This window comes from Chiloscyllium punctatum, chromosome 52 (genome assembly GCF_047496795.1).
Source record: "Chiloscyllium punctatum isolate Juve2018m chromosome 52, sChiPun1.3, whole genome shotgun sequence".
NCBI classification, from domain to species: domain Eukaryota; kingdom Metazoa; phylum Chordata; class Chondrichthyes; order Orectolobiformes; family Hemiscylliidae; genus Chiloscyllium; species Chiloscyllium punctatum.
In genome coordinates this window covers 1,597,333-1,621,910 of record NC_092790.1, presented here as the reverse complement: position 1 = coordinate 1,621,910, position 24,578 = coordinate 1,597,333, and the positions used below count along the sequence as shown (strand labels likewise).

Below are 24,578 nucleotides of genomic sequence, written 5' to 3'. Positions count from 1 at the left end.
TATTGAACGTTGTAATCAGAGAGAGTAAAGCATTTTTGAGTCATGTCTGAGTGAGGCTCTACCATGCACTATGATCTGATTAAGGTCTCAGCAACACTTTTCTGTCAGTGTACCATTTTACTACATTCATTTGTCTATCAAATGTCTGACATAGACAATTTTGAACAAATGGAATTATCCAGGCATCACAATCTTCTGGGGAAGGGAATTCACACCTTCACAAACCTATGAGAATCTCTTGTTCATGTTCTGACCAATGTTGGAGGGTCTCTCATGTCTTTTCCCACTCCTCTATTGGTGAAAGCAAATTTTAAATGTAACCAGTTGAGTGCTGTGTCCAATGATATAGGTATCGGACTGGGTAATTTTGTAGAAAAATTTGAGACACAGAAATTTGAACTGTGAACAAATGGTAAAATGATAGAGTGTCCCAAATGTTTTTCTGACTTTGAACTTATTCTGCTCACACAAATGATTGGGAATGCGGATTTCTTACCGGAGCAGTTGAATTTGGCTGAATTCCCTTTGCTTCGAGCTGTACAGAGATTCCTATGAATCCTCATCAGGAATCCTCCACGAGTTGTAAAGATGACTCAGGAGTTTTGTGCTCTCACGTCTTGTTTTCAGGTAGAATAAAGTAAGAGAGAGAGACCAATTGGCTGCTGCTTCTGAAGCAAGTAATATTGTTCTCCGTCTCTGTGCGGAAAAAAAATCAAGAATGTCAACTGAAAACCAAACTGGACCATGTACACTCTCCATGTACATTCTCTGGAATGGATGATATTAGACTGTATGCTGTATACAGCATTATTGCTGTTGTTGTGCACAGTACCTTTCATTAGCAAATGAAAATAATGCGCCCGTTTTATGATTTGATGAGATGTTTATATACATCTGCGTAATTTTTAAAAATGGGTTGATATCTTCATAATATTTGTGTTAATACCAATGCATCGCATTCAAAAAGTTATTATCTAGCTTTATTCTTCTTAACAAGAGAAAATATGTATCCAGCTGAAAGACTTCTCTGAAAATCATGGTTTAATAAGATTTCTCATCTTAGATCTAAACAGATAATCCCGATTACAAAAGGCCTTCATTTCAAGCGTCAGTCAAGGGAAGAATCTTTGAACATCTTTGAAAGGAATTGTATCCGGTTGTATTTTTAGTTTAAAGGATCAAAACTGCACCCAGTGTATCTGATATGGTCTCAGCAATGCCCTGTACAGATACAGTGAAATATTCCTAATTAAACCCAATACCCGTTGCCACAAACAGCATCATTCCACTTACATTCCGAATCACTTGCTGCATCTGCAGACAGAATTCATATGATTCATGTACCAAGAACATGAAAAACATCTGCAATCTCTCTCCATTTAAATTGTTCCCGACTGCAATAGACAACTCACATTATATTATTTCTGCTGAGGATACGCTCACTAACCTTCCCTGTCTACATCATAATGCAGATTCACTCCCTCCATTTGAAGATCTATTGAATGATCATTTTGGTGTACAAGGTAGTTCAGCTTTGATCCATTCAGTCCCTTCATTCAGATATTTTACATAGATTATTGATCATTGATGACCCTACAGTGATCTCTGAGTCAAAACTAGTTAGTGTTTTGTTTAAAAAATCATATATCTCTACTATTTCCTGTTCGTGACAACATCCCTGTTCCTGTGCATCAGTTCAGGCGGGTTGAATGGCCTCGTCCTGGACTGTGTAATGTACTCAACGAGCTGAATTACTTCATCCTATATTCCTGTGTAATTCTTTGGAGGGGCAGAATGGTCTCCTTCTGTCTCATTGTAACGATCCAGTCTGGTTGAATGGGATGGTCGTCTACCCTATAATCGCATCGAGGGGTGGATTGAGGGAAAAACGCATGGGGTAGGGAGAGTAGTATATCTCTGTAACGGCCGGGAGGGTAGATTGAGTGAACAACACATTGGAAACGGGCAGCAGTTGGCCATTTGGTGGCACCATTCAGAATGCTCATGGCTGATCCGAGTGTGTCTGACCATCCGTCTCCTGTCTGTTCCCAATAAACATTGACTCTCCTGTCCGGCAAAGAGCAGGCAAGCTCAAACTAAAATACCTAAATTAACCGAGTCTTCACTGCTCCCTGAGGATGAGGACACCACAGATAGCACAACAGTAAAGGGAAAGGGACTCCTTCTTTCATTTTGGGACACATTTTTTCAAAAACCTCATATCAAATCACTGCCCCTTTTCGGATATAGTGGTACAATAACTAAGAATAGACATTAACTATTCTGCCCTCCAATCTTTTCCCATATTACCACTGACTGTTTCTAATCAAATATGTTGCTGCTGTCTCAGGAAGGGAATACCTGATAGCATAACACCACACGAGCATTTAAAAAAGGAGCAGAATTAGACCATTTGGCCTATCGAGTCTGATATACCATTCAGTCATTTCGCATATGTTCCTCTACATCATTCTCCTACCTTCTCCCTAGAATCCTTGATCTCCTTATTAATCAAAAACGTATTTATTTGTGTCTTAATGGCACTCGTGTCTGTGTCTTAATGTGTATTTAAATGTGTGTGTCCATGTGCTTGTTACTTTTTCATTTCTGTGACTATGTGTGTCTGTCTTTGTATCAGCCTGTGTGTTTCTATCTGTGTTTGTGTCTATTTGTGTGTGACTGTTTATGTCTTTGTGTGCTTCTCCGTGTGTGCATGCTTATCTCCTTGTATGCATTGTGTATGTTACTATATTGGGGTATTTTACCAATACGTCTGTGTATATCAATGCCTGCATCTCTGTGCAATGGGGTATCTGTTCTTCTACAAGTGAGAGAAATGAGGTTGTAACTGACAGTCGGTTTGAATTGAGAATTGCTCTTTATTGAACACTACTCCTTATTCGGTTGGTGGGACGTGGATGTTTCAGATACTCAACACAAGGCCTCCTGGTCCTCTCCAGCTCTCTCCAGGTTCCTCCCCACATATCAGGGTAGGGGGTTGAGGGAACGGATATCCGGCACTCCACCACCTGGGTTGGTCCTTTCTGTCCTATTCCATGCTGTTTCTCCTGGAATGGGAGACAGGGAGGGAATGAGTGAGGGTGGGAGTGGATGGCCCTGCTGTTAGTGCTGGACTAGGTGAGGTGTGACATGGTGAAGTGGCCGGAGGGAGTCTGTCCATAGTGTTGTATCTATGTAGTGGTATTAGTGTGTGGGGCTATTGCATCAGGGACAGAAAAAGTCGGGGAGGGAAGGTACGAATTCAACAGTGAGTGTGGTCGTGCTTGAGCCTTATTTGGAGTTAGAGTGTGAGCCTTGGTCGAGTGTAGGTGTTATAAGAGACAGACAGTGAGTGTGAGGAAGCAGTGAGAATATACGGAGACACTTATCCTGACAGAGCGGAATGGATATTGATGCTTGTGCTATATTGCTGGACCTGTCTTCAGATCATCTCAGCATCGATGTGAGCCTCCCCAAATGTCTTATCCAAGTCTATCACTAATGACGACACAGGCTCTGTCCCTCAGATTCCACAGAATGGGTTTGGGTGGGTCTTACAAATAGCAAGGAGAAACAAAATTGTGTATATATCTGAACCAAAACTGTCGCGCAAATATTTTGCAACATATGCTCTGGAAATTATATATGCAACTATATGCAAAGGGAAGCTTTGACATACTGATATTATCGCTGGGCTCTTAACCCAGAGACCCAGGTAATGTTCTGGGGACATGGTTTCAAATCCTGCCATGGCAGATTGTGGAATTTGAGTTCAATAAGTATCTGGAACCGAGGGTTTATGATGATCAGGAATCCATTCCTGCTTGTTGGAAAAACTCATCTGGTTCACTAATGTCCTTGAGGGAAGGAAACGGCTGTTCTTTTCTGGTCTGGCCTGCATGTTACTCCAGATCCAAGGCAATGCTGTTGACTCTTAAATGCCGTCTGGCATGGCCAGGAAATGCTGGTTATCCAGCTAAGCCCTCATCCTGTGAATGAGTAACAAATACTCGTGGGTTCTGCAGTAATAATGGATGGTGTCAAGTTGCATTGTGACTGAGTTAACTAAGTGACTGCTAATGTTGTGAAAAATAAATTCCATAAGTGTATATCAGAGAGGTTGGAGAGTATGTTGTGAACCAAACTAGAGAGCAGATCATTTCGGATTTGGTGTTGTGTGATACTGATTCAGGATGATCAGCCATGATCATATTGAATGGTGGTGGAGGCTCGAAGGGCAGAATGGCCTACTCCTGCACCTATTGTCTATTGTCTCTTGTCTATTATGTGGTCGGAAACACTAATTACTAACCTTTCTCTGAAGCAGCTTTGGAGGAATAGTGACATTAATATGTTGTATTTTACACGGCGTCTGCATTCAATGTGGAATGTTTGAACATTCTGGTCAAACATCATAGAAGCCCAGAGATTAGAGGGTCAAGTTCGCTCCAGTGAATTGGGAAAATACAATATAACATTCAGTAGGAGAACAATGGTTGTTAGACCCATATAGTCTTATAGCACGGCGACAGGCCATTCGGCCCAAACTGGTCCATTCCGAACAAAATATCCATTAACACTAACCCCATTTCCCTGCCATTTCCCTGTATTCTTCTAGTCCTTTCCGACCTGTGTATTTGTCCAAATGTATTTTAAATTTTGTGAATGTATCCGCCTCAACCACTTCTGCTGTCAGCTCATCCCATATGCATACCACCCTGTGTGTAAAAGAAATTGCCCCTCAGGTTCCCTTTTACTCTTTCCCCTCTGACCTGAAATTGATGCCCTCTAGTCCTTGATTGCCCAATCCTGTGGAAAAAAACGACTGAGTGCATTGACTCTATCCATGTCTCCCATGATCTTATACACGACTATCAGATCCCCCTCAGCCTCATACATTCTAAAGTAAAAACTCCTAGGTTGTTCAACCTCTCATTATAACTCAGACCATTGAATCTTGGCAACATCCTTGTAAATTTTTCCTGCACTTTTTCCAGTTTAATAACATCCTTCCTCGAGCAAAGTGAACAAAACTGAACATGACGCTACAAGTATGGACTCACCAACATCTTGCATAACTGCAACATAACTCCGTAATTTCGATACACAGTGCTCTGACTGATGAAGGCCAGTGAGTCAAAAGCCTTTTTCAGTGCCTTGTCTACCTGGGACTCCACTTACAGAAAACCGTGCTCCTGAATTCCAAGGTCACTCTGTTCCCCTGCACTCCTTAAGGCCCAACCAGTCAGCATGAAACTCCTGCCTTGATTTGACTTTCTAAAATGCAAGAACTTACACTTATCTGATTTAAATTCCATTTGCCATTTCTCGGCCCACTTCCCCACCTGATCAAGGTACTGCTGTAATTTCTGAAATTTCTGATAACCTTCCTCACTGTCCACGATACCACCTATTTTAGTGTCACCTTGAAACTTACAAATCATGCCTTTACATTCTCATCTAAATCATAGATATGTGTAATATATGAATATATGGTCCCAGCACCGACCCTGAGGCATTCCACTCGTCACAGGCCTCTAGTCTGACAAGCATCCTTCCACGATTACCATCTTCTTCCTATCATCAAGCTAATTTTGGACCTAATTTGCCAACTCTCCCTCAATTCCATGTGAACTAACCTTCCAGAGCAGCGTACCATGTGGAATCTTATTGAAGGCCTTAGTAAGGTCTATATATACAACCATGCCCTTGCTAAAGTTACTGGTCACTTCACCAAAGCAGTCTAACAAATTTGTGAGCCATAATCCCCTATTCACAAGGCCCTATCTTTCCAAATGCATGCAAATCTTCTCCCTCAGAATCTAGACAAGTAACTTAGCTGCCACAGATTTTAGGTTTATTGGTCGATAGTTCCCCGGTTTTTATTTGTAGCCCTTCGTGAATAATGGCACAGCATTCACTACCCTCCAGTCCTCCAGGACCTCACCCATTGGCTACTGATGATGCAAATGTACCAACCAGGGCCCCTGCTATTTCTTTCCTGTCCTCCTGCAGTTCTCCTGAATATATATGGCCAGGACCAGGAGATTTAGTAAAATACTACAAAGTCTGAAAAATACGTCTATTTATTTCAGATAAAACACCCACGAGTGAGAAAGTGAGTTAACAACGATTAGCATAATAAATGAAAGATTATATTAATCACAGGAAGTAACTTCAGAAGAATTCCACACATTGTGGAATCCTGAGAATCCTCAGAAATTTACGATCCAGAAAAGGAGGGCCATGAAATGGGGAAGGAAATCAAAAAGCGAACATGCATGCAAACAAACAGGAACACAAAGACTGCATAAATCTATGTTCTGTATTTCAAAAAAAAGAGAAAAGCAAAGTCAAATCTGGAAATCTGCAATCAGGAGAGATGAGCTTATTATGGATAACAGGGAAATGGCCAAGCAAATAACCAGTTACCTCGCATCTGTCTTCATGGAGGAAGATCCAGAAATACGACGTCATCATGTAGGACTTGTGGATTGAAAGACATAAACTCAATTTATATCAGTAACAAGGCTCTACTTAACATACAGCTGGATTGATAATTGCTAACATTGACAAACCAGATGTACCTCATACCACAATCTTCAGAAATAAACCACTAATAGAAGTATTCGTTGCACTGTCGATGACTGTGTTTATTACGAAGTGCATTCTGCATAATCTGGATCCAAGAACTAGAGATGAACGGTAGTGATCCCAGCATCTACAAAGGGAAGAAGAGATAGTGTGGAGAACTGCAGACCAATTAACTTGACATTTGTGGGAAACTGTTGGAGTCTATTATATAGGATGTGATATTCGTTATTTAGAAATTAACAGCAACATTGGAGAGAATCAGTCTGTATTTCTGAAAGGGCAATCATACTTGACAAACTGTGGAATTGTTTGAAGTTGATTCTTACAGCATCGATCATGGGGAACCAGTACAATTGGCATATTTTAGATTATCAGAAGGCTTTCTATAAGAACTCACACAATGAGTTTGTAAATGCAATGAATGTGAAGGGTATTTGGAGGAATATATGCAAGTGGTAAGTTAAAGTTTGGATTGCCTTCCTTTAAGGGAGTCAGAATATAGATGGAAAGACATGTTGGAGCAGTTTAACAGCGTGTTGGTGAGTACTGTACCTGTAATATTGAGTTCAGTTTTGGTCACCAAATCTGAGAAAGAATATACTGAGGAGAGGGTGGAGTGGATAGGTGGAAACGAAGATACACCACCTATCCAATCCACCCTTACCTCCTCATCGCCTTCATCCCCTCCCCCACTCACCCATTGTACTCTGTGCTACTTTCTCCCCAGCCGACCCTCCTCTAACTTATCTCTCCACGCTTCAGGCTCACTGCCTTTCTTCCTGATGAAGGGCTTTTGCCCGAAACGTCGATTTCGAAGCTCCTTGGATGCTGCCTGAACTGCTGTGCTCTTCCAGCAACACTAATTCAGAATCTGGTTTCCAGCATCTGCAGTCATTGTTTTTACCTCATGGAAACCTGCAGCCAGGGCAAGATTAGGGTGAATTCCCAGATATTCTACAAGTGTGTCCAGTGGAACAGAATGACCAGGGAACAGGTAGGACTCATTAGTGACTTGCCAAATTTCATCCAAATGAAGTTTAGTGGTCGGAGACACAAGGTGGTGGTTGACTCCTTGTGTGACTGGAGGCCAGTGTCCAATGGTATACTTCAGGGATCAGTGCTGTGTCCCTTATTATTTGTGATTCGGAGGTGCTGGTGTTGGACTGGGTGGACAATGCTAAAAATCGCATAACACCAGGTTATAGTCCACCAGGTTTATTCGGTGGCACTACCTTTCAAAGTTCTGCTTCTTCATCAAAGCGCACAATCACCTGATGAAGAAGGAGCGCTTCGAAAGTTAGTGCCTCCGAACAAACCTGTTGAACTCTAACCTGATGTTGTGTGATTTTCAACTTTAATATTTGTGGTAATCATAAAAGATGTCGCTGTGAATACGGACGAGGGGTGGGGAGTGTGATAAGTAAGTTTGTGTTTGATACGCAGTTTGCCCGATTGGTTGGCAGTGAGGAGGAAGGCCTTAAGTTACGGGAAGATATTGATGGAATGGTCAGCTGGGAAGATCAAGGGCAGATGGAATGTAAACCTGATAAATATGAGGTGACACACTTTGGAAGAAGGAACCAGACGGGGGAGGACTCAATGAATGGTAGCACACTAGGAAGGTCAGATGGTGCTTCTCCACACATCCCTGAATGTGATGTACAGGTTAATACACAGTTTGGGAAAGCATAAGGGACTGTAAACATAACCTTGATTCATTGAGGCACAGATTATAAGAGCTATGTGGAACTTTGGTGATGCCATGATGGAATACTGTGTGTAGTTCTGGGAATCACAATACAGGAAGGATGTGACTGCACTGGAGGGGGTGCAAAGGAGATTCACCAGGATATTCCCTGGGATGGAGCACATCAGGTATGGAGAGAGGCTGGATAAGCTGGGTTGTTTAGTTTGGAGGAGAGGAGGCTGAGGGGGACGTGATTCTGAAGGATAGGTTACGAGGAGCATGGACAGTGTGGATGGACAGCAGCTGTTCCTTTTAGTCAAAGGGCCACACTTATAAAGTGAAGGGTTTGGGGTTTAGTGAGTATTTGACGATTGCTTTTCACCCAGAGTGTGTTGGGGTCTGAAATGCTTTTCTTGAGAGGCGAGTTGTCATGGTAACCTCAAAACCATGAGAAAATACACGGCCGTGCACTTGAAATGCCTTAAGATTCACGGCTACGGGTATTGTGTCGTGAACTGGGTCTAATGTAGACCGTGCTGTATTTCTGATAGTAGAGAGTCTTTGCTTCAGTGATTGTATGGCTGTGGAAGGACAATCACTGAGTACCTTAAAATAGGAATTGGTAGGATTCTGAAGAATATCTTAACAAAGTTTTTACGCAAAACTTGTAATATTTTCTGAAAATATGTCAATGGCAAATTTAGGGGAAAAAAATGTGCAGCTTTCCTACAGTTTGATACCAGATAATTGAGGACAGGGAAATAGCAGAACTATGGAGCAAATACTTCAGTCATGCATTCACAGAAGAAAGCAAAACAATAAAGAAAACTTCCTAGCAATATGAGGGAACTTTAGTCTGGTGAGAAAAAGGGAATAGAATTAAATTATCAACTAAACGGTTTAGAGAAAGTATCGGACTGAAATTAATGGGCATAGACAAACTCAACAGAGATTCATCAAATAGGAATCATATTTGAGAAAGTGGCTTTTAGCAAAATTATGTCGAAGCTATCAATGCAATACGAATGGAATCTCAGAAAGATTTTTGATAAAGCCCCAAGCCTACTGAGCAAACTCGAATCCTGTGGGACTGGGGCTAATACATGGACATGGTTCTCGAAGGACAGAGCTGGCAGGAAACAGTGAGTAGGAATAAAACAACGTTTTTATTAATGGAAGGCTAGGAGTATACAGCAAGGATCGTGGCTTGGGTGCCAGTTATTGCCAATACACATCATATATTTGGTTGAGTGTCTCAAATGCAATATTCCCAAGTTCGCTGACAGCACTAAACAATGTCAGCTTGTGAGTGGGTGAGGAGGATGTAAAAAAGCTCCAAGGTGACTGAGATAAGTGAAATGACTGGGCAAATACGTGGCAGATGGAGAGCAATGGGAGAGATGAGATGTTGTGTACTTTGGTGGGAACAATAGAATGGCTGCCTATCATTTGAAAAGGGAGTGGTTGAAAAATGTTGCACGAAAAAAATAACTTAAGCTGCATTTTCATTTATTTCTGTGCAGCCCTCAGAGTCCATGTCAGGCAGTGAGTTCTGAATGCAGGAGTCAATATTGGGAATGGCATTGGCACGCTGACCAGTGTATGTAGACCCAGCAAGTGGGGAGCTGTAACATTGAAAGGAATCTGGATCTCCCTGGACACCAGTCACTGAAAGCAATATTTCAGGAGCAGCAAGTAGGAAGGAGGATAAATGCTGTATTCAAATTCAATTCAGGAGGATTTGAGTACAGGAGTAAGAGTATCTTACTGCAGCTGTACAGGGCCTTGATGAGACACCATCTAGAACATTGTGTACATTGTGTGCAGTTTTGGTCTCTGTTCCTAATAGAGGACATACCTGACATTGAGAGAGAGCAGTAAAGGATGACCAGACTGATCTCAGATGTCAGACTTGTTATGGGATCTGAGTTTGGGGGGACTGGACTTGTGTTCCATGCGGTTTCGGAAAATGAGTGGAGATCTCAGTGAAATATATAACACTCTGATTTGGCAAGACAGATTGGAAGCAGGGATGTTAATTCCCCTGGCTCGGATGTCTAAAGCAAGGGGCCACAGTATCAGGTACAGACAGGCCGCTTTGCATTGAGGTGAGAATAAATGTCTGCACTCAGAGACTGGCGAACCAGGGGTACTCTCTCCCAGATCAGGCTGTGGAAGTCATGGCGCTGAATATAAATAAGGTTTTCTGGAAATTAAAGGGATGGGGATAGAGCAGAAGTATGGTGTGAAGATAGAAGATCAAATATCAGTCCAGGTTTTTCTCAAATAACACGGTAGCTGTGTTTCTGAGCAACACTGCGTTGTCGAAAATTGTGCAATATTAATAATGGGGTCTATGGAAAAAAAGAGGGTAAGGGCCGAACCCCAAAAAATATCAGTAAAAACCAACAATTAATTTTAGTCTAACACACACTAGTTCAGTCTAATTAAATCTTCAAATCACATGTTGCAATGGAACAGTGCCATAACTGTTACACTTTCACACTACAGTCACTCACTGGAGCACTGTACCTTTCACCAGAAAGCACGTGGGGAGTGGAATAACCACGTGATGCCGATGGGGAATTCCGGGTCTCCTCAAGATTCTCTCCACAGTTTGAAATAAAGTTCTTTCTAAATGTAGTCTACAATTTCCAGTTTCAGCCTCAGTTTCAAGGCTTCCTGAGCGCATTGCATTCCTGTTTTAGCTGACCACATTGTTTGTACATTTTGCAGAGAGAGGATCTTGAGGCAGGGTTTTGCTGTTCAGCTGGTTCCGACAAAGAATCGCGTCACAGTCACTTTATAGGAAAAAGATTCACAAATCACATTGCAGCCAAATTGTATTTAATCAACACGTGTTATCGGAGACCTGCCTGTATATTGAATGGAGGAGCAAAACGGATGGGCTGAAGGCACTACAGCAGTTCTCATTTTATATTTCACAATGTTTAAACATATTAAGGGATATGATTATTGTATGGGGAAAACTGCACTGAGGAGATGTTCGGCTATTAACTAGCACAGGGAAAGCTCAATGTGTTGCATGACCTACTCCTGTCACAATGTTTCTGTGCAGTGTGTGGGAAAGCTCTGTAAATATTGTCACAAGCTCTCAACTGTTAGGAAAGAGGTCTCTGCAGGGTCGACAGGATTGTGTTTCCCATTCCCTTTTCTGCTAACGAGGATGGGGCCTGGAGTTCGGTACGGGTTTATCATTTAAAGCCTTAGTGAAGTTTGATATAATTAAGTGTCTTGTATGGCCGATTCAGAGATCATTGAAGAGTTGATCACATGTCTGTGTGTCTGGAGTCACTTTTAGGCCCGACCAGGAAAGCACGGGAGATTCACTTCCTGAAAGTACATTGGGGAAGGAAATTGAAGTTTACAACTGATATTGAACACAAGATCACTATTACTGACACCAGACTTTAGATCTTATTAATTGCTTATTAATTGTTTTTAATTTGCACCAGCTGCCAGAGCATAAGCATGGTCTGGGTTAGTAATCCAGTGGCATTTCCACAACGCCACCATCTCCGCAAGTGGACCTATCGGAAACCACACAGAGCAGATTATTTCTGTGCTACTTGACAGCTCTGTCAAATTTGAACTCCCACCAATTTAACTGTCGTGATGGGACTGAAGGACTAGTAAAGAGTCAGCTTGCAGTAATCCTCCTCTTAGCGGATGGGATATAGTTGAGTAATTTTCCACATGGACAGGGAGATGTCGGAGTTGGAGCTGGAATGAAACAGCTTCCCCAGGGACACGGTTTGTTGTGCAGCACAAGTGGTGTCAGGGCCCACTGCATTAGTCATATCTACAGTGTCCAGCTGTTTTTTTCAAGTTACGTGCAGTGAATTGAATTGGTTGAAGACTGCCATCTGTGATTCTGTGGGCATCATGGTGAGGGTGAGGTGGATAATCGACTCAACACTTCTGGGTAAGGATGGTGCAGATACTGCATCTTTTACACTGACGTACAGGGCTGTTCCATTATTTAGGGTGAGGATATTTGTGGAGTCCTCTCTTCCAGTAAGTAGTTTAATGGTCCATTGACTTTTATGCATGGATTTGACAGGACGACAGAGCTTAGATCTGATTTGTTAGTCTTGGGATCATCTCTTTCTGTATCAGATGTTAGTCCTACTGTTTGTAGTGTAACCAGTCAGGTGCGGTAGCTTTAATGGATTGTAATCAGGTTTAGGTGCACGTGATTCCAACCCGACCATGTTTACCCATACTCGTCACTGACCCATGGATCGGCTTGATGGAAATGGTAGATGGATGGACTATCCTGGGGGAAAAGTTACAGATTGTCATTGAAATCTACAGCATCAGATGATAACCCAGTTTTAGCTGCAATATCTACAATTCAATTCTAATGACTGGCCCCAGTTCATACCGAGACCCATTCACCCATCAGCCCTGTACTCATTGACCTCCTCTGGTTTCTGATGCGGAAATACTTCCATTTTCATATTCTCTTTCTGCTGGAGTCTTTCCTTGGTATCACACCTCCAATCTGTTACATAAACAATATCCATTTAAGGTACTAATCGGAATATTTTCCTTTCAGTAATGTCATTTTCTGTATTTGAAGTGAATATGTTTCCTTCTGTTTTTCTCCCTTACCATGATTCAGAGCTCTGCAGTGTCAGTGATACCAGCCTTATGCAGTTTCAGAGTCAAGGAACTTGTCACCATGTGTTACTGTTCAGTTCCCAGTGTACGGCACTCCATGTTGGACAGGATGTTTGGGCATCTTTGACAATATGTCGTTGGAAATTGTTTATAAAGAGAAATTGCTGAAGAAATTGCTAAAGATGTTGCAGAATTTTCTGGAGTGAATGCAGAGTTAAATTTTCAGGTCCAGTGAACATTCTATAAAGGCTTTTTATTTTTATTTCCAGTATCCATAATTATTTATTTAATTGAAAAATTGTTCTGCGCCTATTCGTTTCTGGAGAAACTCAGCATGTCTGTCAACATCTGCAGAGAAAGAGAAACAGAGTTAGCGGTTCCAGTCCAGTGTGACAATTCTTGAAAACTGAATACAATTGCAACATGGTCTTTTAGTCCCTTGCCAGATGTAGAGAATGGGTTGCAGGGAAAAGAGGGTGTGGCAAAAGAATAACAGGCTTTTAGCAGTGGTGAACGAGAAGACTCTGTATAACGGGTCGAATTTAAGGTGTGAATGGGGGAAAGGGGTTTTCTCTATTGAATGCAAGATAAAAAGACACAACCAGACAAAGTCATACGGAGTCCAGGAGGGAGAATGTTGACCATGTGGTAATATATAGATCTGGCCACATTTACATTTTCACTGTCGTCATCATCACCCCCTTTAGACAAAGGAATTCAGGTGCTTGACTTCTTATTGGCACTAGTAATCGTTTCATGCTGCCTTTGTATTGTAACATGGAGAAAAACAAATCACAGTATGACGTTTGGGCTGAGTGTTGGTTACCTGTCATTTTTAATATTGTTCCATTTTTGCAGTGCTTATCTTTAAACGCTTGTTCTTGAAGTTAGCATCAGATGGAGTGTAGGATGTTGAGGATTGACATTATAGAAACTTATAAAATCATGAGATGTATGGATAGGGTGAATAGCCAAGGTCTTTACCAAAGGGTAGGGGAATCCAAACAGAGGGAATAGGTTAAAGGTGAAAGAGGGTAGATATAAAAGGGACTAAGGGGCAGCATTTTTAAACAGAGGGCGGTGTGAGCATCCAGAGGAAGAGTGGGAGATGCAAGGACAGCTACAACATTTAAAACACATTTAGGAAAACATATGAATGGGAAACATTTAGAGGCACATGGACCTAATGAAAACAGATAGGACGAGTATAGTTTGGAAAACGTGGCCAGCATGGACATTTAGAAAAGCTTCACGCAGAGTCAGGGTGGTTTTGTGAAAGGGAAATAATATTTTGCCCCGTAAAATCATACAAAATATTTCTGGAGATGCCTGAAAATGTAACAACGGACTTGGTAATGGGGATCTGGTGGACACGAGGCTTTCCAGACATTTTCCACAAGGTATTACAAAACAAAAGTTCTTACACAAAACAGAAGCTCCAGGACATCGGATAATGTATGAACGTGGGATGAGATTATTTAACACAGAAATCGGAGAGTCAGGAATATCGGAACTTTATGGTAAAGATTTATCTGCTGGAGTACCACAAATATCAGTCTGATGGCATCAGTTATTTACAATCTATGCTGACAGCCTGAAGGAGGGAGTTGAGTGCAACATACATCCGAGCTTGATGATGACACTGAGAATCAAAAGGCAGGCTGTTACTTAATGGAGAGGACTTCCAGAAAAGGAACTGTAAAGGCATTGGAGTCTTCCTGTGTATGAAACATAAAGTCAGCATGATGATGCAGCAAGTAACCCGGTTGGTACATTAGGCGGGTTCCTGGGAAGAAAGGGTTGTGTTATTGAGAATCTCTAAGATGGTGAGGCAATAATTCATTGTGGTTAAAATGAATGAGGAGTGATACTGCTGAAACATACAAGACACAGAAGGGGTTGGAGAAGGTAGAGGTTGAGAAGTTGTTTCCATTCTTGAGCAAAGTGTCGAACTCGATGATATAGATACCGAATAAGGAACATCGATTTCAATCTGAGATGCAGAGTCATGGCTTCTCTCCGAAGGCAGTGAATGTCTGGAATTCCCTAACCCAGAGAGTCGGCAAGAGAGTGGAGTTGAGCCCTGGAGTCGATCAGCCATGTTCTTATTCAATGACAGGGTTAGCTTGAGGGGCCGATTGACCTACTCCTGTTCCTATTTATTCATTTCACATGCCATGCTTTTGGAAAGTAACGGGTTATTTTGCTGGAAATCGTGTGTACAATGTTGCATTCAGGGAGAGCAGAGGATTTGTTGTTTTAACCCTGGGTGGGGTATGTGGCTGTATTCCCAGCGTATCTGAGTCTGCAAAATGACCCACATCTGGAGCAGAAGTTACAGAGAGGGGAAGCCTGGAAACAGGGACAGGGGGGAGGAGGTGTTGGCCAGTTTCTGATCCAGCCTGGATTTTCCAAGTACATTTCCAAAACTACACCTAACCATCGGAGTGGCCTCGATCTGTCCCTGTTTAGCAGGTCCGAGGGCTGAATGGAACATCAGAACATAGGGCTGAGGGACACAAGTGGGCCATTCAGCCCTTTCACACTACTTCACCAGTAAATAAGATCATGGCTCATCTCATTGTGATTCCAGCTGCACGTTTCTTTCCATGCACCATTATCCCTGATTCACCTGTCCATGGAAAATCAGACAAAGCCAGCGTCGATGTAATATAAAGGTCCAGCCACGCCAAACTTCTGGGAAAGAGAATTCCCACTTGACTGAAATCCCACTTTGTGGATTTACCTTAATTCCTGCTCTGACGGATGTTGGAGGGTGTCACTGTTTCCTTTTCTAGTCCCATTCCTCCACTGCTGACCCCAAATTTTAAATGTAACCAGGTTGGTGATATGGTCGATGATAAAGTTCTCAGACTGAGTCAGGTTCAGTGATAGGAACAAGTCAGGCAGATTTCTTTAGTTCGCCACAAGTAACTAATGGACCTAACGGATGCGCATGGTGGATCTGTGGTTAGCACTGATACCTCCCGTTAACAAGTAGCTGCGTTCAGTTCCAACCTCGGGCAACCCTCTATGTGGATTGTGAACATTCTCCCCATGTCTGTGTGGATTTCCTCCCATTGTCCATAGATATGCAGCTTAGAGTGGATTGTCCATGCTAAATAGCCCATAGTGCCCAGGGATGTGTAGGTTAGATAGGTTAGTGATGGGAAATGCAGGGTTACATGGATAGAGTAGGGGGACAGGTCCGGAGGGGATACTGTTCCGAGGGTCAATGTGGACTTGGTGGACGGAATATCCTGCTTCCACACTGTAGAGATTCTATAAAAACAACAAGAAGTTTGGACGATACAAACACGCAGTGGGTATCCGTCTGATCTTTCTCCTCTAGGTTTTGAATGTTTCAATAATATCACCTCTCATTCCAAGAGTAACCTGTTAAAACTTTCCTAATATAAGACCATCATTCCTGGAATACATGAAGTGAAACATCTAACTGATTCCAATTTAATTATATCCTTTCTCAGGTGAGGAGACAAAAATAATCTCTCACACGGATGAAGTTAATTTTTGTTTTCTCAATGGTGAGAGTATTTGAAACTCTCTTCCCTGCAGAGCATTGGAGGCAGAGATATTGAATATGTTTGAGGCACAGACAGAAGGTTCATAAATTTATCGGGGAATGGCAGGAATGTGCAGTGTTGGGGAAATGCTGACAGTGGTAAAAAAATCACACTGCTCCAGCACATCCAGGAATATAATGCAAAATGAAATGATAATATCGATAAAATGTTAAGGGGAAATCCAAGATGGTGGCGATCTGGAAGGTCTGCTTTGATGGGCTCTGCATCACAGCACGGGCAAATGTTTCCCTAACCCACTCCATCCCAGCAACTTACTTAAAATGCTTAGATTTTGAAAGTTTTGAGAGTTGGCAGTTGCAGTAGCCTTAGTTTGTGTAGTTTTTAAGCTCTATGAGACTTTGTTTATTAATGATCAGTAGTTCGAGTTCTTCCTCTCTCGAGTTCAAATGTTGCTACAGTGTGTTCTGGGTAATGATGTGCTTAAATGGTCTACCTGGAGCATTAAGGGGAGCCATTGGCCAGAAAAGAGGAAAAAATTAATTTCTAGTCTTAAAAAGAGAGGATGGATGTTGTCCTATTGCAGGAGATGCACCTTGATGACAAAGAACATTTGACATTACAGCAGGGCGGGTTTGATCGGGTTTATTTCTCCTCTTTTAATATTACGAGGAGGGGAGAAGCCATAATGGATAAAAAGAATCTTCCATTTAACCTACTAGATTGTATTTGACACGCACGGGAGGCTCATAATACCCAAAGCCTTGAACTATAGTAAAGAATATAGTATTTTGAATGTTTATTGCCCCCCTCCCCCCACTCCCAGCGTACCCTCTTAAATTCCTGGTAGATGCATTTTCCAAATTCAGTTATCTTGCATCGTGGCACATTATTGTAGAAGTTTTCAAAAGTCTTCTGGACCCCACGGCGGACAGAATGTCCAAAGGTGCCCCAATACCCTCGTTATAATGTAAGCAATTAGTGGATTTGTGTGCAGAACGAGAGCTGGTGGATATCTGGTGGCAGATCCACATCACAAGTAAGGATTTTATTTTCTTCTTTAATCGGCATAAATGCCACATGAGGGTTGATATCTTCCGCATTCCTGCAACAATCTTAGATTCAGTGGCGTCCTGCACAATTGGGAATATTACCGTTTCTGACCCTGAAAAGCAGTATACATATTGATTAAGATTAAGGGCAATATAATATATTCGAGATACAAGTGAATGTGTTCCTTTATTCTTAAGATGAGTTGGTTAATTGAGCAGTTAGATTAGATTACTTACGGGGTAGAAACAGGTCCTTCGGCTCAAAACGTCCACACCCACCCATATTTACCCCTTCACCGAACACTACAAGCAATTAAGCATAGCCGATTTACCTAACCTGCACGTTTTTGGACCGTGAGAGGAAACCCACACAGACACAGGGAGAATGTGTAACCTACACACAAACAGTCACCTGAGAGTAGGAATTGAACCCGGATCTCTGGCGCTGTAAAGCAGCAGTACTAACCATTGTGCCACTGTGCTAACCACAGCAATGAATTTACGTCTTTCTTAGCCATTCATTCAGTTTCAACCAGTAACCCATCCATTCTATGGGAAATTGCTAAGGCTTATGCCAAGGGAATAATTATTCCTTATGGTGCAGCAGAAGGGGGAGCAGGAACGCTGGTTTGAGGCACAGCTAAGGGCAGCCGAGAGGGCATACAGACCCTCAGTGGCTAAGCTGCAGAGGATCACAACGCTTCGGTCTACAGTGAATTCCTCGCTCACACAAACAGCCAAGAAGGAACTTACTTTTGTAAACCAAAGGCTGTTTTAACATGGTGATAAGCCAGGCAGGTATTTATTCTATCTTGCCAGGAAAACGAGCGCCCCTCTCAAGCCATTACCTCAATTAGGGAAGGTATTGGAATCCTTACCTTCAATTACAAAAAGATTAATGTCTCCTGTCCGAGATGTTTCATCGAATTATTTCAGCCTGAACATTTTGAGGATAGATGGATTAAGATGGAGTCATTTTTCAAGAACCTGGGTCTTCCAGGAGTAACCCCTGAATAGGTGTTGTGCCTTAATGCACCATTGTCAGCGCAGGAGGGTGTGAAGCAGCTTCAGAATGTAAAGGCGCACCTTCCTGACGGATTTCCCAGTGGATTTTATAAATAATTTATAAACCTATTGTCAGGGCTGATGTTTAACGCCTTCTGTCACTCATACAGTCACAAACCCCTCCCTACATCCTTAATAGAGGCTCATATCTCTCTGATGATGAAGAAAGGAAGACCCTGGAGGATTGTGCTTCTTATACGCCAATCTCACTTTTAAATGTTGGTCTCAAAATCCTGTCTGAGTTCCGTACATTAAGGTGGAAACCTTGCTGCCTTCCGTTACCAAAGAGGACCAAACAGGCTTTATAAAGGGCGGCAGATCTTCCTACAATGTGAAGAGTTTACTGAATATAATGCAAGAGTGTCAACAACAATCTGTCCAGTGATTACTGATCTCTTTAGATGAGAGAAGGCACTTGATTGGGTTGAGTGGCCGGATGTCTTCTGTACATTAGAACGGTTTGGTCGACGCAAAGTTTTTATCAAGTGGATGAGGGTCCTTTACCGCAATCTTCTGGCTGCGGTTCTCACTAATGGTGTGGCCAACCAGTAATATTAATATTTCTCCAGGCAGCCGACAAGGATGACACCTTTCACCATTGTTGTTTACGTTGGGGATTAAGCCACTGGCGGAGTCCATCGGTAGGGATGCCACCATATCTGACCCAGAAGTGGGATAGAAGTCACGTAAGATTACATTGTATGCAGATGAGGGTTTTATGTTTTTTGTCAAATCCCGTAATTTCGGTTGTTCATGTGATGCAATGCATTAATTCGCTTGTTGCCTTTCTGGGTGATAAGATTAATTTTACAAATTTGGAGGCCATGCCTATGGGAGATCTTAGGGAAATACCTGATACTGAGAGCAAATCCTGGTTTCCGTTTAAATGATCACGGGGTTGGTTTCCCTACTTCAGTATATTCATTACATCTGTCTTTGATCATTTATTTAACGTGAACTATGTCCATTTGTTTGACAAAATTAAACAAGATCTTCAAAGATGGGAGGCATTTCAAATATCCTGGCTAGGTCAGATAGCTGTTATTAAAATGAATGTCTTTCCTCATTTCCTATACGCCGTGTGAATGTTTTCTTTGATGTTTCCCAGACAGATATTTAGCATACTTAATGGCTGGTTTAGCTCTTTTATTTGTCACCATAAGCGATTCCTTATCAAGCTAACAAAATTGCAACTACCCCACAGATTGTGGGGGGTAGATTTCCCCAATTAAAACCTATCAATTAAGCTTTTTTTAATCATCCTATGTTGGTGCCTGGGCCGCAGAGGCCTCGGCGTCAATAGGGCTCGATATTGAGCCCTCTCAGACAAAGTGAACCCTTATTAGTCTGTTGTTCTTAGATAAAATGACAACTGTTCGCCGAGCTGGGAATTTGTCTTGCAAACGTTTTGTCCCCTGTCTAGGGGACATCCTCAGTGCTTGGGAGCCTCCTGTGAAGCTCTTCTGTGATGTTTCCTCCGGCATTTATAGTGCCCTGTCTCTGCCGCTTCCGGTTGTCAGTTCCAGCTGTCCGCTGTAGTGGCCGGTATATTGGGTCCAGGTCGATGTGTTTGTTGATAGAGTCTGTGGACGAGTGCCATGCCTCTAGGAATTCCCTGGCTGTTCTCTGGTTGGCTTGCCCTATAATGGTAGTGTTGTCCCAGTCGAATTCATGTTGCTTGTCATCTGCGTGTGTGGCTACCGAGGATAGCTGGTCGTGTCGTTTCGTGGCTAGTTGGTGTTCATGGATACGGATCGTTAGCTGTCTTCCTGTTTGTCCTATGTAGTGCTTTGTGCAGTCCTTGCATGGGATTTTGTACACTACATTGGTTTTGCTCATGTTGCGTATCGGGTCCTTCGTTCTGGTGAGTTGTTGTCTGAGTGTGGCTGTTGGTTTGTGTGCTGTTATTAGTCCTCGTGGTCGCAGCAGTCTGGCTGTCAGTTCTGAAATGATCCTGATGTATGGTAGTGTGGCTAGTCCTTTGGGTTGCGGCATATCCTCGTTCCATTGTCTTTCCCTTAGGCATCTGTTGATAAAATTGCGAGGGTATCCGTTTTTGGCGAATACCTTGTATAGGTGTTCCTCTTCCTCTTTTTGCAGTTCTGGTGTGCTGCAGTGTGTTGTGGCCCTTTTGAATAGTGTCTTGATGCAACTTCGTTTGTGTGTGTTGGGGTGGTTGCTTTCATAGTTCAGGACTTGGTCTGTGTGTGTGGCTTTCCTGTATACCTTTGTGGTCAATTCTCTGTTCGGTGTTCTCTGAACCATCACTTCTAAGAATGGGAGTTGGTTGTCCCTTTCTTCCTCTCTAGCGAATCAGATTCCTGTGAGTGTGGCGTTGATGATCTGGTGTGTGTTCTCTATTTCTGTGTTTTTAATTATTACAAAGGTGTCATCAATATATCTGACCCAGAGTTTGGGTTGAATTTGCGGTAAGACTGTTTGTTCTAAGTTTTGCAACAAACACATTGACCTGGACCCAATATACCAGCCACTACAGCGGACAGCTCGAACTGACGAACGGAAGCGGCAGAGACAGGCCACTATAAATGCTGGAGGAAACAGCACAGAAGCGCTTCACAGGAGGCTCCAAAGCACTGAGGATGTCACCTAGACAGGGGACGAAACGTTTGCAAGACAAATTTCCAGCTCGGCGAACAGAACCACAACAACGAGCACCCGAGCTACAAATCTTCTCCCAAACTTTGAATAAAATGACAACATTTATGGAGTTTTGTCAAAAACTAATGATTATCAATACTGTTAAAACTTGAAGAACAATGCGTCAGATCGAGGGCAATTCAGCCAAAACCATGTTTCTTACCCCTTTAATTGCTATACCAGGTTGTCAACCGGGGATAATGGATTCCAGGTTTAAACTATCGGCAGCGAGGGGGGTACCTTGCTTGGGGGATTTAGAATTAGTAGAATCCCTACAGTGTGGATACAAGCCCTTGGGCCCAGCAAGTCCACTTCGAACCTCTGAAGAGTAACCCACCCAGACCCATTCCCCTACCATTCTAAATGTATCCTGACGAATGTCTGAACTTACAGATCCTTGAACACTTTGAGTGATTTAGCATTGGCCAATTCATCTAACCTGCACATCTTTGCGACCGTAGGAGGAAACCTACGCAGTCACAGTTGAGAACAAACTAACTTCACACAGCCAGTCACCCAAGGCTGGAACCAAACCCGTGACCCTGGTGCGCTGAGTCAGCCGTGCAAACCACTGAGCCACCACGTGTTACTTGAGGGAGAAACAATGATATCATTTGATCAAATAACTCGTAAGTATGAACTACCTAGTAGAGATTTCTTCTGTTTTTTTCCAGATTAGAGATTTGATTTTAAAAACACACACTTTTAGCAGACTCTTATAGATCTGATACAGAGAAGCGGGTGCTTACTGCTAAGAATACACTCTCTGTCAGTACCCTTTATCATTAGTTGGAGAGTGTCCCCTCAGACAAGACTGTGCAGGTTTGTGACGTCTGTGCGAGAGAGTTGGGGGGTTTAGATCTCTTCGGAGACATGGGAGGATATTTGTGAAAATGCTCGAAGGATTTTGATCTTTAATAGGACCTATTCCATGCAGTTACAAATTCTTCGTAGGGTCTATCGAACACCAGATTTTCTCTCAAAATTCAATGTGGGATTATCTTCAGCATGTCCTAAATACAGAATGACTACAGGCACTCTTACTAATTGCATGTGGTCCTGCTGCAGGTTTCGTATATATTGGATCACTGTGTTAGGTGCGGTAGAGTGGGTCGTGGGGGACCGAATTGGAGATAGACACCGTTTCTCTTTTCCTGCGCCTGCCCAGAGTGTCTTACACAGATGCACATGGGAAAAATATATCCTTACTTTCTGTGCTAGGAAATAATATTCTATTGTGTTGGATGTCTGAAACTCCCAGGATGTGTTGGGTCGTTGTAAGCTCATCAAGGGACTTTCTCACCAGTATGGTGCACCAAAAAACAGAGATTAATATAAGTCATAGAGTCATAGAGATGTACAGCATGGAAACAGACCCTTCGGTCCAACCCGTCCACGCCGACCACATATCCCAATACAATCTAGTCCCACCTGCCAGCACCCGGCCCATAACCCTCCAAACCTTTCCTATTCAATATACTCATCCAAATACCTCTTAAATGTTGCACTTGTACCAGCCTCCCCCACTTCACCTGGCAGCTCATTACATAGGTAAAAACAATGACTGCAGATGCTGGAAACCAGATTCTGGATTAGTGGTGCTGGAAGAGCACAGCAGTTCAGGCAGCATCCAAGTAGCTGCGAAATGGACATTTCAGGCAAAAGCCCTTCATCAGGAATAATTTATTCCTGATGAAGGGCTTTAGGCCGAAATGTCGATTTCGAAGCTACTTGGATGCTGTCTGAACTGCTGTGCTCTTCCAGCACCACCCTTCCAGAAGCTCATTCCATACATGCACCACTCTCTGTGTGAAATAGTTACCCTGTAGGTCTCTTTTATATCTTACTCCTCTCACCTTAAAATTATGCCCTCCAGTTCTGGACTCCCTGACCCCAGGGAAAAGACTTTCCCTATATACTCTATCCATGCCCCTTATACTTTTGAAAACCTCTAGAATGTCATCCCTCAGCATCTGAAGCTCCAGCGAAAACAGCCTCAGCCTATTGAGCCTCTCTCTATGGTTCAAATCCTCCAATCCTTACAAATCTTTTCTGAACCCTTTCAAGTTTCTCAACATTTTTCCGATAGGAAGGAGAACAGAATTGCACACACTATTCCAACACTGGCCTACCCAATGTCCTGTACAGCTGCAATATGACATCCCAACTCCTATACTCAATACTCTGACCAATAAAGGAAAGCATACCAAACGCCTTCTTCACTATCGTATCTACTTGCGACACCACTTTCAAGGAGCTATGAACACTCTAAGATCTCTTTGTTCAGCAAAACTCCCTGGGACCTTACCATTAAGTGTATAAGTCCTGCTATGATTTGCTTTCCCAAAATGCAGCACCTCGCCTTTATCTGAATTAAACTCCATCTGCCACTTCTCAGCCCATTGGCCCATCTTGTCAAGATCCTGTTGTAATCTGAGGTGACCTCTTCGCTGTTCACTGTACCTCCAATTTTGGTGACATCTGCAAACTTACTAACTGTATCTCATATGTTCGCATGCAAATCATTTCTGACAATTACAAAAAGTAGTGAATCCAGCACCGATCCTTGTGACACTGCACTGGTCAGAGGCCTCCAGTCAAAAAAACAACCGTCCACCACCTTTGACCCAGTTCTGTATCCAAATGTCTAGTTCTCCCTGTATTCCATGAGACCGAACCTTGCTAATCAGTGTCCCATGGGGAACCTTGTCTAAACCCTTACTGAAGTCCATATGGATCACATCTATCCCTCTGCCCTCATCAATCCTCTTTGATACTTCCTCAAAAAACTCAATCATGTTTGTGAGACATGATTGCCCACGCACAAAGCCATGTTGACTATCCATGCCTTTCCAAATACATGCACATCCTGTCCCTCAGGATTCCCTCCAACAGCTTGACCACCACCAACGTCAGGCTCATTGGTCTATAGTTCCCTGGCTTGTCCTTACCACCCTTCTTAAACAGTGGCACCACGTTAGCCACCTCCAGTCTTCTGGCACCTCACCAGTGACTATCCATATTACAACAATCTCAGCAAAAGGCCCAGCAAACACTTCTCTAGCTTCCCACAGAGTTCTAGGGTACACCTAATCAGGTCCTGGGGATTTATCCACCTTTAACAGTTTTAAGACACCCAGCACTTCCTCCTCTGTAATATGGACATTTTGCAAGGTGTCACCATCAATTTCCCTACATGTGATATCTTCCGTATCCTTTTCCACAGTAAATACTGATGCAAAATGCTCGTTTAGTATCTCCCCCACACTTCCTGTGCCAGGAAAAGTATCGTTTTGTGTCTGATGTCTGAAACACCCCCGCCTTCACCACCCC

At 42.7% G+C, this 24,578-nt stretch overlaps 1 long non-coding RNA gene across 1 annotated transcript in view; it reads left to right on the top strand.

Annotated features, from left to right (window-relative positions):
* Positions 1 to 24,578, top strand: part of LOC140470889 (uncharacterized) — a 1,100,083-nt gene that overhangs the window by 418,140 nt on the left and 657,365 nt on the right. The gene's annotated exons all lie outside the window — the stretch shown is intronic.